The sequence below is a fragment of the Cibotium barometz genome, chromosome 2 (genome assembly GCF_041138505.1).
Source record: "Cibotium barometz isolate CiBa-2024 chromosome 2, ASM4113850v1, whole genome shotgun sequence".
NCBI classification, from domain to species: domain Eukaryota; kingdom Viridiplantae; phylum Streptophyta; class Polypodiopsida; order Cyatheales; family Cibotiaceae; genus Cibotium; species Cibotium barometz.
In genome coordinates, this window is record NC_141047.1 from 20,709,373 (window position 1) to 20,726,278 (window position 16,906).

The window sequence follows — 16,906 nt, forward strand, 5'->3', positions numbered from 1 at the left end:
TAAGTATATTTTCTATTATCCCCTAAAAATCCTCTACATTTTGGAGAGATTGGAGCTTCTCTCTCTCTTCAACCTTCCTTGGAGCTTTCCTCAACATACTAACCAATTGATTGGTTGGGGGCCTCTCCTAAGAATAGAGAATCAAGTAAAACAAGAGGTAAGGTGTGACCTTATGGTTTTTTTTCTTAATCTTCTAAATGTTTTTCACTTCTCAACCCCTCTCAAGCTTGAGAAGTATTCAATTGAATGGTTTTTCAATGCAAATGAAGCTCTCTAATCAATTTTAATGATTAATCGCATAAAGTTTACATTTATGCTTAATTTAGGATGTTTCTTTATGTATATCTCTCTCTCCTCCAAAGAATGGTCATTCCTATGACCAATTCTCGATTCAAATGATGCTTCTCATGGGAAATTTTCCCGGTTTTGGTTTCGGAATGACCACCAGATTAGTCTCGTGTCCGGACATTCGAGGGCGAGGCCCCGAGTGGGAAACCCTGCCCCGCGCAAGAAGAAGCTACTTCCGCTACTAGCAACAAAAACTCCGGTGCGCGGAGGGGGCAGTGGGATCTTCACAAAGATTTTGTCACATGGTTACATCAATACAAGAGATAGAGCTCACTCATTTTGAGCATCAGTTTGGAAACGAGAAATGGGAAGATTCTATGGATGAGGAGAGGTTACAATGTGACATGGAATTAGTGCATTTGCTTAAGGATACAAGGTTAAGCATAACTGAGATGGATCTGTGAAAAAATATAAGGTAATATTGGTTTTCAAGGGTTATGTGCAAACATATGGCATTAACTAGGAGGAGTCAATTAATATAGAAAAGGTTAACAAAAATTTTCAAATACAATTGGCGAGAAGTAGGTTCTCACTCACTCACTCACACTATAGTATATTCTGATAGAGTAATGTACAATAGTTCTCTTGTAATCTTATCTTAGAGATAATAGCGCAATCCTGTTGTATCTTTAACTACATAATCTTCTTTCACTACATCTGCATAGTCTTCTTCAATAGTAGTGTGTGCGTGTGTGTGTGTGTGTGTGGGACCACACTGGACCCTCTATATTGGGCATCTATGTTGAGATATCAAACCCAACTACCAATGGATGGCAGGCTCTGTGTGACAGCCATATTTTGATTACTAGAGTACAGATGTGTGACAGCCATATTTGGATTACTAGAGTATGGCATAGTTATAGCACCATCTCATATAGTCGGGTTCACATAATAGACCGACCATTATATGTTATAGTAGGAGAGTACTTTCCCTAATAGTATATAGTGCTCTTATAGTGGGAGAGTACTTTCCCTGAAAGTATGTAGTACTCTTATCTCTTTCTAGTGTATGGTTGTAGAGAAGAGAAGAAGGCAGAAGAAAATTTAGCCATCTATCTCTCGTGTCATGCTTTCTCTTGTGTGTATGTGTTTGCTTTGCAAGGAACTCAAGATCTTCCTCTTCCCCGCATTCTCTTTATGGTATCAGAGCTCCGCTTTGTGTGAGGTAAAGAGGTAAGTAAGAGGCAAGAACAAGGTAAGCAAGGAAGCAATACTACACGGTTAAGGGTATTTTTGATTTTGGAGCAACACCTATGGGAGCTACAGGTAGACAGGGAAGTCATTATCTTAGATTGAGGCATCCTCTTGGGTGAAGGAAGAAGACCATATTATCTTAGATTGAGGCATCCTCTTGGGTGAAGGAAGAAGACCATATTGTATGCAGATTGTATAATTAACTACATTTTTACGTATTTCGGTGTGATTCAAACACATTTTGGCTCTCGTTTGTCTTTGTAAGGTTTTTGCACACGCACTTTGTGAAGTGTCAATTTTGACTGTGTATGCCCAATTTCTAGTTCAATGCAAAGTTGGAGCAAAAATTTGGTTGAAGGACAGACTGTGCAGAGAATCTAAGTGTTGCAAGTATTAGTGGATGTATATTTATGTGACTAGTTCACATACAGTGGCATTATAACAAGTTTACAGTACCGTTGTTAAAGGTTACAGATTTGCTGCAAGTGTGGAAGGTTTTTTGTAAGTACTGTTTGCTAAGCTGCTGCAAGTAAAGATGTCTGACAGTCTATCACAGATTATGAGTAAGAAGCTAGACAATAATAACTTCCAGACATGAGAGTTCAAGATGACCAATTTCCTTATTATGGGAAAAGGATATTGGGAGTTCATCACAAGTGATGGAAAAGGAGCAAAGTCCGTATATCTGTGTAAGGATTGGGAGATATTTGGTATACAGATTTTGGTCCCTCTAACCACATGATGAGTCATGGTGAGTGGTTTAGATACTTGCATATAATTCTACTAAGATCATAATTTAGATGTGGTGGTGGTGGCAAACCTAAGATCATAATTTAGATGTATAGTGGTGGTGGCAAACCTAATAGCTTTTGTAAGGTCTTTTGGTGTTTGAAAATTTGGAGCCATCCCTTTAGAAAGTTATCATTGGCTTTAAATATAATTCCTTTAGTGATGATTCTCTTGAAAATATCCATATAATGTTTGTTTGTATCTATATATATTAATTTTATTCTCTATCTTTTGATAACAACCCTTATTAAAGTAATCCAAGTCATTATACTTTTGTGTTCCCATTCATATTTTGCTAAGTATATTTATATATTTCGAATTATTTTATCTTAAAGGTTCATCAATTTGGTATGCTGATATGAGAAATCTATAAACTTAAAATTTTCTTCATTGAGGTTGAAGACCCCAAGAGTCTTTTATAGTCCTACTAGTAAAGACCTCCACAAATAATGGCTTTTACTCTTCCAAAACTCTCTTCAAGATTATGAAGTATAAATTGTATTGTTTTATTTACAAAATCTAATATAAATTTACCAACTACTAAGACAAAAATCTTATATACATTGAACAACTAGTGAGGCTTCATTGATTTGCAAAATCTAATATACACCAACTATACATTTACGAATCTAATGTACGACAAGTTGATGATATTTTGACTTAATGTTGAAATCTTTTCTTTTGAAACAATCAATTTCTCTTTGTAAGATTCCTCCTCAGCCTGAATAATGAATAAGCTTTACTTCAATCCCCTGTAATCATTCCCTATTTTTGAATACAAGAAAATATTATTTTTCCTTGTTTTTGCCTAGTGAGATAAAAATTTCTAGAGAGTGGTAATTCAATATTGAGATATTTTTGGATATATAAATTCTACAAATATCAAAAATATGTTTCCCTGAAACAGAAAATCAAAATGAATTTTCCAAGGTGCATTAGGAATCAATTAAAATTTATTTAAAAGACCTTAGCGCCTAAGGGTCAAGATTTTCTAAAATTTTTGGATTATGGTCCAATTAAGGTTCCTATGGACCAATAAGATTAATCCAAGTGTTGGGATGAGATAAATCCAATGAATAAAAGAAAATACCCAAAAATGAGTAAATGCCCACATAAGATGAAGAGTTGACTAAGTACAAGATTTATTAGTTAAGAATTATGAAATATTACTTAAAATTTTAGATATTTTGCAGTAATCATACAATTTTGACACCTTGGTAAGGAAAGGGGGAGCCTTCAAGGAGACACCTATTTCACACATGTGAATGAGTTTTAAACTCAAAAATATTAAGATATTTTTATCTCTCCTCTCTCCTGGATCAAACCAAATAAAAAAGGGAGCCAAACTGGTCCAAATCTTGTCCAAATTCAGCCAAACTAAAGCTAGAAAATTCTAGAACTTAGTTGGACTCAGTTAGTGGCCTCCCTCACCTATAAATAGACCCTCACTCTTTTGTATTCTCATCTATGAACTAGACCATACCAGTATTACCTTAAAATAAGTATATTTTCTATTATCCCCTAAAAATCCTCTACATTTTGGAGAGATTGGAGCTTCTCTCTCTCTTCAACCTTCCTTGGAGCTTTCCTCAACATACTAACCAATTGATTGGTTGGGGGCCTCTCCTAAGAATAGAGAATCAAGTAAAACAAGAGGTAAGGTGTGACCTTATGGTTTTTTTTCTTAATCTTCTAAATGTTTTTCACTTCTCAACCCCTCTCAAGCTTGAGAAGTATTCAATTGAATGGTTTTTCAATGCAAATGAAGCTCTCTAATCAATTTTAATGATTAATCGCATAAAGTTTACATTTATGCTTAATTTAGGATGTTTTTTTATGTATATCTCTCTCTCCTCCAAAGAATGGTCATTCCTATGACCAATTCTCAATTCAAATGATGCTTCTCATGGAGCAATTCCTAATTCTAAAATCAAACTCTATGCTAGTCAAGCTAGAGGCCAAAGAGATTGCTTTTTATGCTTTAATGTTACATAAATTATGGTGAACTTAGGAATTAATTTCATAAATTGGATATTGGTCCAAATGATAGTTACTCTATCATAATCCTATTACTAAGTCTTATTCTTTTCGAAAATATTAAAATATCAGTAATAGCAGCGGAGCTCTTGCAAAAATTTTAGAAATTAACACATAAATCATTTTTATGCATAATGTGAAAAGAGGACTTCCTACCATATTGTAGGATTATTCATCCTATGTTAAAAGAATAATTCTCATCATATCCATGGAAATTTAATTTTTAATGTTTATGCATAAATAGTTAATTAGAGAAAAGGAGAAATTTGTAGTAATTTAATTTTAATGATAAATAAGAAATTTCCATGATAATGGAGATCCATGTATTCCAATGGAGAAAGAGAAAATTTGGAATACTAAAATAATGGATATTTTATTTAAAATTAAAGAAGAATTTTAGATAAATTATTTTTATGCATGAAAAATTTAAATGATGAAAGAGAAATTTCCATCACAATTGGAATTCAATCATTTAAATGGAAAAAGTGAAACTCTTGTCATATTTGGATTAATGGATATTTTTATTCAAATTTAAGAGAAATTTTAGTTAAATTTATTTTTATGCATAGGAAAAATTTTAATGATAAAAGAGAAATTTCCATCATATTTGGAATTCAATCATTTAAATGGAAAAAGTGGAATTCTTGTCATATTAGGATTAATGGATATTTTTATGTAATTTTTAAGAGAAATTTTAGTTAAATTTATTTTATGCATGAATAGATTTAAATGATGAAAGAGGAATTCCCATCATATTTGGAATTCAATCATTTAAATGGAAAAAGAAGAACTCTTGGTATATTGAAATATTGAATATTTTTATTTAATTTAAAGAGGAATTTTAGATAGATTTAAGTTATGATAAAAGAGGAATTCCCATGACATTTGGATTGCACTCATTAAATGAGAAAAAGAGGAATTTCAAGCTTATTCAAAAAATAGATATTAGTATTTAGTTAAAAGAAAAATTTTATGATATTTAAGAAAAGAAAGTTTTGAATTAATTTAAGGTGTCAAAAGATGAATTTTTACCATAATTCTACCTAGGGAATTAAGGTTGAGAAATTAAATGGTAGAAAGAATATCTTTAGATATTTTATGTGGCTAAATCACTAAATTGGTATTTATCCAAAAGTAGATGTTTATCTTAAGAAAATCCTTGTTAGAATACTAAACCGAATGATTAGACTACGAAAGAGACGGACGGTAAACCTACTTGTATATCTCTCGATCTGAATCAAGCAAAAACTTTGTGACCAATTCCAATTCCTAAATACAAAGAATAGACCACCTTTGAATTAAACTAGTTTTCCTTTGACCGAAATCACCAAGAATCTAGTTGGACAATCAGTCAAATGATGGGTAGATTACCCTGATGAGAGATGAAGGATTCTCATTATGAAATTGGAAAATTAAGGAAAAAGGGGTTTTGTGGAACCAATCTTAAACTGGGAATTTTACTTGCATAGAACCTCTGTTTTCATTTAAAGGAATGTTTTACGCCAGAATGCTGGAGTAAGCACTTGGCATGTGTTTTACTAAGAGGATGTTTGTTGCAACAATTGGTGGGGAGTCGTCAAGGGACGTCACTCGCGACAAAGCCTGCCGAGGTCTTGACCAGCCTCGGTACTACAGTTAAAATGGTGCGCTTCCGGTACGATGGGCGAGGACCAACGAAGCGGTCCCTGAGTGAAGTGCTAGGACACCTAAGGAGGATCCTAGAGGGTTTTGACCAGGTGATGTACGGGCTCGCGGTTGCTAGGACATGCGTCGAGGAAGATTCGGATTGGACAAAGGAAAGATTTTTGTGAATCAAATTTTGATATTGGATCTCATTGGTTGGCCAGCTGGTCTTCAACGGAGAGTCTAGAGGACACATTTTGTAATACAATAGACTCGAAATTTTGGAGGATGACGATCAGTAATATTATGATTTCTATTGAAGGATTGTTTTAAAGCCAGCCGAATCTGTTATAAATGGTAATTTCATATTGGTTGTGTACGTGGTATGCCTACCTTAATTTTTGCATGAATCGCCGGCTAGGGGGCCTGGGAACTCTTTTCCTCGGTACCCGGGCAAAACACAACCAAATCTTTATAAAGGAATCCCACCAATACAGTGGTCAGGTGGTTGGCTAACCCATGGGGGGCTGCTGGTTGGGGTTAGGCTGGGATCGGAGGATTCCTGCGAAACAATTAAGATACGATTAGTTACGTTAGTTAGATTAAGTCCTGAGAAGACCTTGTTCTGTGGGAGGGGATCAGCATGCCTTGTTAAAGGAGGAAAAAAGCGGTGATTCCATGGACCAAGTGCAAGTCTCTTCTTGATCTGACCATGTGATTTCAGGTTCGGTCAGATCAGTTTAACTAGTTAAGGCTTTGACTCGTTAGAGTAATTCCCCCGTTAGAAGATTTTCCCATGGCAAAATCGCCCGTGCCTTCTGGGCGAGGGGAGTTTTTCCGGGCTCGGTTGTTTCGGAGGAACCACCGCCCGGGGGCTAGTCTCTCGTCCGGACATCCGCGATTGAGGCCCCGAGTGTGGATCCCCGCCCCGCACGGGGAGGCCGACACTACTTCCGCCGCCAGCGCCCTCGGAGGGGGGATCCCACAGCTGGTATCAAAGCTTTGTCAAAAGCCAATAAGGACAAATGAATTCTTATCAAGAATTGATAATAAAACTCAGAAAAAGCATTTACATATTGCATTTTCTTCCGTAAGCTTCATTAATGAAGAATTTTAATCAAAGAATTTGATTTTATAGATGGAAGTTCCACACTTATTTGATGTTCCCGACCTCACCCAATCACAAGACATGACTGCGTTCGCCTTCGAGCATCTCATGTCTTCCGCTACAACTCGAACGAGCCGAGCCAGACTCACAGGCCATTTCGAGGATCTATATTTTCTTGACCCAACAGAGAGATGGCAGCACAAGTGGTTTGCAGGGCAGTATGTCCACGCCTCTTGCGGCTAGCATGTGATGCTGAGGCAGAATCTTTCATTGACCATGATTCTGATGAAGTTGAAAGTGATACATGGTGTTATTTTATATCACTCAAGGCCTCGAAATTTCAGACTTTCCTGCCAAATCTACAGACTCCTTAGTCGCTTTATTCCTAAGGAAAAGATAGTAGCTCCCTTGGCAGTAAGGGAACATTTGTATCAAGGCATGTCTATAGCCCAGTACCGTCATCTTATGCGTCTCCCGAGGAGATTTTGACTTTTGGAGCCGAGCTGCTCTATGTACATGTTGCAACCTTTATATAAATAAAGAAATGTTTTGTGGAGAAAAATTCCCTATTGTATAAGTGATTGTTTATGGGACGAACTGATAAAGCAAAATCTGTTAACCGACATATGTCATAGATCTCCAATAAGATCATTTATCTTGTTTAAGAAATTATTTTCAAACCTCTTAAGTCTTAGGATCTCGTGGACAATATCAAAATAAAACTTTAATAATATATCATTTTTGGCAGAATCATGAGGCGAGGGAACCGTGGCCATCAGCCACCCTTTCACTGATGAAGAAGAGCTTGACCGTGACGTTCGCAAGGCTCTTCACAGAACTCAGCCACCAGGACCCTTCAAAGGTGAAGGGGGAGAACTTGGGTGAAGCTACAGAGAAATGGGTTGAAGCAATGGAGGAGTATTTTGATGTCACCGTTACAATGAGAGGAGCAAAATGGCTCTTGCCAGGCTGAAAATTGTGGAAACAGCTAGAGTGGCATGGAGAAACCATTGTGACACCAACCATCTAGACAGGAATACCCAGTCTTGGAACGATCTTAAAACCTATTTGAGGAAGAGGTTTTGTCTCCCCGAGTTCTTAGAAACCAAAATGAATAAATTTTTAGAGCTAAACCAAGGGAGCAAAACCATCGAAGAATATCCCCCCAAGATGTCTGCATAAATTTAGCCTAGATGGGAACATAATAGAGTGCCAGTTTAGAGTCCTACCCTTGGGAATCTATGATGGAATCCTTGGAGTGGATTGGCTCCAAAAGAATCAGGCTGACATTCATTGTCACAAAGGAACCATCTCTTTCCTTGACCTTCACGGGAATAAAGTTCAAGGAACTGGAATTTCCGGATCCCCAGTGCTACAATTAGTCAAGGCTTCCAAATTATTAAAAAGGCTCAAAAAGAGGCAAGCTGTATATGTCGTTAAGATGAATCCAGTAGACATAAAATGCAAGGCTAAAGAACCAGAGTGGTTAAGTGAGTATGCAGATGTGTTTCCTGAAGAGCTGATTGAGATACCTCCGTCTCGCGAAGTAGATCATGAGATCGAGTTAACCCCCGCGAAGCTTAGCCAGTGGTACAGCGAGCATACAAAATGCCAGTCCCTGAAGCCATAGAACTTAAGGAGCAGTTAAGACAACTGTTAGAGCAGGGATTCGTGAGACCCAGTGTCTCACCTTGGGGTGCGCCCGTTCTCTTTCAAAAGAAGAAATATGGAACGTTAAGACTCTATATTGACTACAGAGGATTGAATCAATTAACAATTAAAAATAAGTATCCTATCCCTAGGATTGATGAACTTCTAGATCGGTTAAGTGGGACCCACATGTTCACAAAGATAGATCTCAAATCCGAGTACCACCAGATCAGAATCAAGGAGCAGGACATCCCAAAGATAGCATTCAATACTCACTATGGGCATTATGAGTTCACAGTCATGCCGTTTGGATTGACTAATGCCCCGGTGACATTTAATCGTCTTATTCGGGATATTCTCAGAGAATACTTGGATGACTTTGTTCTTGTCTTATTGACTAATGCCCCGGTGACATTTAATCCAGAATACTTGGATGACTTTGTTCTTGTCTTCTTTGATGATATCTTGGTATACTCAAAGAATGCTGCAGATCATGAAGATCACGTGCGCAAGGTCCTGGAAATCCTAAGGAAACACCAACTCTTTGCAAAAAAGAGCAAGTGTTCTTTCTCTGTCGACCAGGTGGAATACTTGGGATTCATAGTATCAAAGGATGGGATTTCTCCCTGACCCCGCAAAGATCCAAGCAGTCGTAGAATGGCCAGAACCCAAGATAGTAAAGGAAGTCAGAGGATTCCTAGATTTAACCGGATGGTATAGGATCTTTATACCCAGGTATGCTCAGATAGCATCCCCTTTAACTAACCTTCTCAAGAAGAGTATACCTTTTCAGTGGACTGCAATGTGTCAGAGTGCCTTTGATAAACTGAAGACAGCCTTAGTAACCAACCTTGTCCTTAAATTGCTAGATTTTACCAAACCCTTTGAGGTGGTTACTAATGCCAGTGGGTTTGCCTTAGGCGTGCTCTTATGTAGGAGGGTCATGCAATGGCCTATGAATCCAGAAAACTCAGAACACATGAGAGAAATTATGCCGTCTATGACTTGGAGTTACTCTCAGTAGTTTATGCTCTGAAGTTGTGGAGACATTATCTTTTGGGACAAAGGTTCACCTTGATGATCATCAAAGTCTGAAGTGGATCTTCACCCAAAGGGATCTCAACATGCATCAAAGGAGATGGATGCAGACCCTGCAGGAATTCGATTTTGAAATTATCGATCGGGGAAAGAAAATGTGGTGGCAGATGCGCTCAGCAGAAAAGCCTCCTTACTTGCAATTACAGTGGTGTCAAATCCATTGATTAGTGAAGAAAAGGAGAAAATCATGAAGGATAAATTCTTTGCCCCTATTGCTACCCTTCTGATGCAGGAAAGCAAGACTCCTTAGGAAATGAGTCGAGTTCTTGGGTACAAATTGGATGAAGGATGCATGTATTATAATAATCGGCTATGTATCCCCAATGATGAGGGAATAAAGGGAAGAATTCTGAGAGAAGCCCATGATAGCCTGATAGCTGGACATCCAGGGTTTATAAAAACCTATATGTCTGTGAAGAAAAGCTTCTTCTAGCCAGGACTCAAAAAGGATGTACTTGATCATGTGCGAAAATGCTTAATGTGTCAGAGAGTCAAGGCAGAGAGAGTCAAGATGCCAGGGAAACTGCAGCCTCTAGACATTCCTCAGATGAAGTGGGAATGTATCAGTATGGACTTTGTCACTGGATTACCTTCACTGCAATCAGGTTACAACTCCATTTTTGTGGTAGTTGACAGGCTAACCAAAGTTGCCCATCTGATTCCAGTGAAAGAAACATATACTGCAATGGATGTTGCCAGAGTTTTCCTTAAAGAGATCTTCAGATTGCATGGCTTACCCAGGAGGATAGTAAGTGACAGAGATCCCAAATTTACATCGAAATTCTGGACTACATTCTTCAAAGTAGTAGGAACTTTCTTAGATCTCAGCACAGTCTATCACCCCGAAACAGATGGCCAGATTGAAAGAGTGAACCAGGTAATAGAAGATATCCTTCGATCATGCTGCGGCGACAGGGAACCCAAGAAGTGGTTAAGCCATTGCATCTGGTCGAATTCGCTTACAAAGCTTCTTATCATCAAAGCATTAGGATGAGTCCTTTCAAAGCTTTGTATGGGCAAGATTGCCTTACACCGTTGACTTGGTCTGACCCATTGATCAAAGTCGAAATGTCCAGACAAATGCTTGATGACATGGACCAGCAAATGCAATTAATCCGTAAAGATATAAAGGCAGCCCAAGATAGGCAAAAGCATTATGCAGATAAAAAGAGATCAGAGAGAGAGTTTGAAGAATCAAATATGGTCTTCATTCGAGTACGACCAAAGAGAAGTTCCTTATCCTTAGGAAAGTACAAGAAGCTCTCTCCCCGATACTGTGGGCCATATGCTATTAAAAAGAAAGTGGGCCATATGCTATTATAAAGAAAGTGGGCGATCTAGCCTACAAACTTCTTTTGCCTCCCCATCTCAAGCTACATGATGTATTCCATGATGTCAATTTGCTTAAGAAATATGTACCCTGCCCGAGTCACATGCTTGATGATGAACAATTGATTTCTCCGACTCAAGGCCAGATGGTACTACAACCTCAGGAAATCCTTGACGTTTGGGAGAAGATTCTCAGGAGCAGAGTCCTTAGAGAATTTTTAGTGAAGTGGAAGTTCTTCCCACTAGAAGATGCCACCTGGGAGAAAGAAGAAGAGCTGGCGAAAGATTATCCCCACTTGCGAGATGAGAACATCTCGCATTTTTCAAGTGGGAGAGGATGTAAGGTTCCTCCTCAGCCTGAATAATGAATAAGCTTTACTTCAATCCCCTGTAATCATTCCTTGTTTCTGAATACAAGAAAATATTATTTTTCCTTGTTTTTGTCTAGTGAGATGAAAATTTCTAGAGAGTGGTAATTCAATATTGAGATATTTTTGGATATATAAATTCTACAAATATCAAAAATATGTTTCCCTGAAACAGAAAATCAAAATGAATTTTCCAAGGTGCATTAGGAATCAATTAAAAATTATTTAAAAGACAGCCTAAGGGTCAAGATTTTCTAAAATTTTTGGATTATGATCCAATTAAGGTTCCTATGGACCAGTAAGATTAATCCAAGTGTTGGGATGAGATAAATCCAATGAATAAAAGAAAATACCCAAAAATGAGTAAATGCCCACATAAGATGAAGAGTTGACTGAGTACAAGATTTATTAGTTAAAAATTATGAAATATTACTTAAAAATGAGATATTTTAAAGTAATCATACAATTTTGACACCTTGGTAAGGAAAGGGGGAGCCTTCAAGGAGGCACCTAATTCACACATGTGAATGAGTTTTAAACTCAAAAATATTAAGATATTTTTATCTCTTCTCTCTCCTGGATCAAACCAAATAAAAAAGGGAGCCAAACAAGTCCAAATCTTGTCCAAATTCAGCCAAACTAAAGCTGAAAATTTCTAGAACTTAATTGGACTCAGTTAGTGGCCTCCCTCACCTATAAATAGACCCTCATTCTTTTGTATTCTCATCTATGAACTAGACCATGTCAGTTTTACCTTAAAATAAGTATATTTTTTATTATCCCCTAAAAATCCTCTACATTTTGGAGAGATTGGAGTTTCTCTCTCTCTTCAACCTTCCTTGGAGCTTTCGTCAACATACTAACCAATTGATTGGTTGGGGGCCTCTCTTAAGAATAGAGAATCAAGCAAAACAAGAGGTAAGGTGTGACTTTATGGTTTTTTTTCTTAATCTTCTAAATGTTTTTCACTTCTCAACCCCTCTCAAGCTCAAGAAGTATTCAATTGAATGGTTTTTCAATGCAAATGAAGCTCTCTAATGAATTTTAATGATTAATCACATAAAGTTTACATTTATGCTTAATTTAAGATATTTTTTTATGTATATCTCTCTCTCCCCCAAAGAATGGTCATTCCTATGACCAATTCTCAATTCAAATGATGCTTCTCATGAAACAATTTCTGATTCTAAAATCAAACTCTATGCTAGTCAAGCTAGAGATCAAAGAGATGGCTTTTTTATGCTTTAATGTTACATAAATTATGGTAAACTTAGGAATTAAGTCCATAAATTGGATATTGGTCCAAATAATAGTTACTCTATCATAATCCTATTACTAAGTCTTATTCTTTTAGAAAATATTAAAAATTATCAGTAATATCAACGGAGCTATGGTAAAATTTTTAGAAATTAACACATAAATCATTTTTATGCATAATGTGAAAAGAGGACATCCTACTATATTCTAGGATTAGTCATCCTACGTTAAAAGAATAATTCTCTTCATATCCATGGAAATTTAATTTTTAATGTTAATGCTTAAATAGTTAATTAGAGAAAAAGAGAAATTTTTAGTAATTTTATTTTTATGATAAATAATAAATTCCCATGATAATGGAGATCCATGTATTCCAATGGAGAAAGAGAAAATTTGGAATACTAAAATAATGGATATTTTATTTAAAATTAAAGAAGATCTTTAGATAAATTATTTTTATGTATGAAAAATTTAAATGATGAAAGAGAAATTTCCATCACAATTGGAATTCAATCATTTAAATGGAAAAAGTGAAATTCTTGTCATATTTGGATTAATGGACATTTTTATTGAATTTTAAGAGAAATTTTAGTTAAATTTATTTTTATGCATAGAAAAAATTTAGATGATAAAAGAGGAATTTCCATCATATTTGGAATTCAATCATTTAAATGGAAAAAGTGAAATTCTTGTCATATTAGGGTTAATGGATATTTTTATGTAATTTTTAATAGAAATTTTAGTTAAAATTATTTTATGCATGAATAGATTTAAATGATGAAAGAGAAATTTTCATCATATTTGGAATTCAATCATTTAAGTGGAAAAAGAAGAATTCTTGGTATATTGAAATATTGAATATTTTTATTTAATTTAAAGAGAAATTTTAGATAGATTTAAGTTATGATAAAAGAGGAATTCTCGTGACATTTGGATTGCACTCATTAAATGAGAAAAAGAGGAATTTCAAGCTTATTCAAAAAATAGATATTGATATTTAGTTAAAAGAAAATTTTAAGGTTGAGAAATTAAATGGTAGAAAGAATATCTTTAGATATTTTATGTGGCTAAATCACTAAATTGGTATTTATTCAAAAGTAGATGTTTATCTTAAGAAAATCCTTGTTAGAACTAAATGGAATGATTAGACTACGAAAGGGACGGACGGTAAACCTACTTGTCCATCTCTCGTTCTGAATCAAGCAAAAACTTCGTGACCAATTCCAGTTCTTATAAATATAAAGAATAGACCATCGTTGAATTAAACTAGTTTTCCTTTGATCGAAATCACCAAGAATCTAGTTGGACAATCAGTCAAATGATGGGTAGATTACTGTGAGTGATGAGAGATCAAGGATTCTCATTATGAATATGGGAAATTAAGGAAAAAGGGGTTTTATGAAACCAATCTCAAATTGGGAATTTTACTTGCATAGAATCTCTGTTTTCATTTAAAGGACTGTTTTACGCCAGAATGCTGGAAGAAGCATTTGGCATGTGTTTTACTAAGAGGAGGTCTATTGCAACAGCTGGCGGGGAGTCGTCGAGGGACGTCACTCATAGCAAAGCCAACCGAGGTCTTTACGAGCCTCGATACGGTTAAAATGGTGCGCTTTCGATACGATGGGCGAGGACCGACGAATCGGTCCCTGAGTGAAGTGCTAGGATACCTAAGGAGGATCCTAGAGGGTTCTGACCAGGTGATGCATGGGCTCGCGGCGGCTACTAGGACACCCATGCGTGGGTCGAGGAAGATTTGGATGGACTAAAAGGAAAGATTTTTGTGAATCAAATTTTGATACTGGATCTCGTTTTGGTTGGCCAGCTAGTCTTCTCAACGAAGAGTCCAGAGGACACATTTTGTAATACAATGGACTCAGAATTTTGGAGGATAATGATCAGTAATATTATGATTTCTATTGAAGGATTGTTTTAAAGCCAGCCGAATCTGTTATAAATGGTAATTTCATATTGGGTGTGTACGTGGTATGCCTACCTTAATTTTTGCATGAATCGCCGGCTAGGGGGCCTAGGAACTCTTTTCCTCGGTACCTGGGCAAAACACAACCAAATCTTTATAAAGGAATCCCACCAATACAGTGGTTGGGTGGTTGGCTAACCCATGGGCCGGTTAGGGTTAGGCTGGATCGGAGGATTCCTGCGAGACAATTAAGATGCGATTAGTTACGTTAGTTAGATTAAGTCCTGAGAAGACCTTGTTCAGCGGCTGTGCCTCGTTAAAGGAGGAAAAAAGCGGTGATTCCATGGACCAAGTGCAAGTCTCTTCTTGATCTAACCATGTGACTTCAGGTTCAGTCAGATCAATTTAACTAGTTAAGACTTTGACTCGTTAGAGTAATTCCCCCGTTAGAAGATTTTCCCATGGCGGAATTGCCTGTGCCTTCCGGGGCAGGGGATTTTTTCCAGGCTCGGTTTCGGAGGAACTGCCCGGGCTAGTCTGTCATCCGGACATCGGTGGGCGCGAGGCCCCGAGTGGATCCCCACCTCGCACGGGAGGCCGACGCTGCTTCGCCAGTCTCGACGCCCCCGGAGGGGGATCCCACACTCTTGTTAAACTAGTCAGTTCTTTTGTATTTATCTAAATATAAAGTGTAGAAAGTATTGTGCTTTTGTGATATTGAATAATGTTACTTTTCTAGTGTAAGTCATGAGTATCTTTTATTGATATTGAATGTTACTTTCCTAGTGTAAGTAATGAGTAGCTTTTATTGATATTGAATGTTACTTTCATAGTGTAAGTAATGAGTAGCTTTTATTAATATTGAATGCCACTTTCATAGTGCAAGTACTATGAATGGTACTTTCCTAGTGTAAGTACTATTGAATGTTACTTTCCTAGTGTAAGTACTATTGAATGTTACTTTCCTAGTGTAAGTAATGAGTAGCTTTTATTAATATTGAATGCCACTCTCCTAGTGTAAGTACTATGAATGTTACTTTCCTAGTGTAAGCCATGAGTAGCTTTTATTGATATGGAAAGTTACTTTGCTAGTGTAAGCTCCACGAGTAATGCTAAGTGTGAGTTTATATCATAGTCTTGTTTTCAATAAGTATTAGTAAACAATCTTTGTACAATGAGCATCAAGTGGTGTGTTTTTCTCGTGCCAACTTATAAGGATACTTGTAATGTTTGCTGAAGATTTTGTCTCTTTTTTTCCATGATGCCATAAAAATTAAGTCTTTATTTATTAATGAATTTGCAGAGGAGGTTGAAGTATTTTTCTTGATGTATTATTTCTTGGATTAGTAGTGTTGAGATATTACCCATTAGTGTTGACTGTAAATCTCCCTCTGTCTTGTAGATAAGTCTTCATCTATATTGTAGTTCTCTTCTTTGTTTACTTTTATTGTAGGATAGTAAAATGATTGGTTTAGTGATTTTGTTAATTCTTCAATGTCATCAATTGTTCTATGTAATATTATTGATATTTACTATAATGTTTTGATGTTTGTTTTCATTGCATTCTCCCAAGTAGTTTGACAAAATGTTTATCTTCATCTCTATTCAAAGTTAAGTATAAAAGTACATGTTCCTAGCGGTATGTATATCTTTATGTTTATTATATTTCACATAATTGTTGGTATTGTTTTTCTTTTTATCTATCATCTTGAGGTGTTTGATTTAATGAAATATTTATAAATTGGTCAAAAACTTTCAAAACTAGAATTAAATAAAATGTCTAGCTTTGTTAGTTACTCTTATGTTGTTATAGTTTTCTTTGTGTCTTATAAGTTTCTTGTTTTGTTTTTCTTCATTAGCACGAGGTATTAATATTAATGTTTATCTTAATGAATGATATTTTTTAATGATTTTTTTTGCAACCTGTATGATTGTTTATGATTTTGGATACCTCGTATGTTTTGTGGAAAGAGCAAAGCATCACAGGTAATATGTATATCCCCAAAGTTGATTATATGTGTATAATTAGCTTGGGGGATATTCAGCCTTTTTTGGTGTGGATATTTAGCCTTTTTTCGGTGTGCATATTTATTAACGTGCACGAGGCGTGGATATCCAACCTTTTTTTTGGTGTGGATATTCATCCTTTTTTCGTGCGCATATTTATTAACATGTATTGACGTG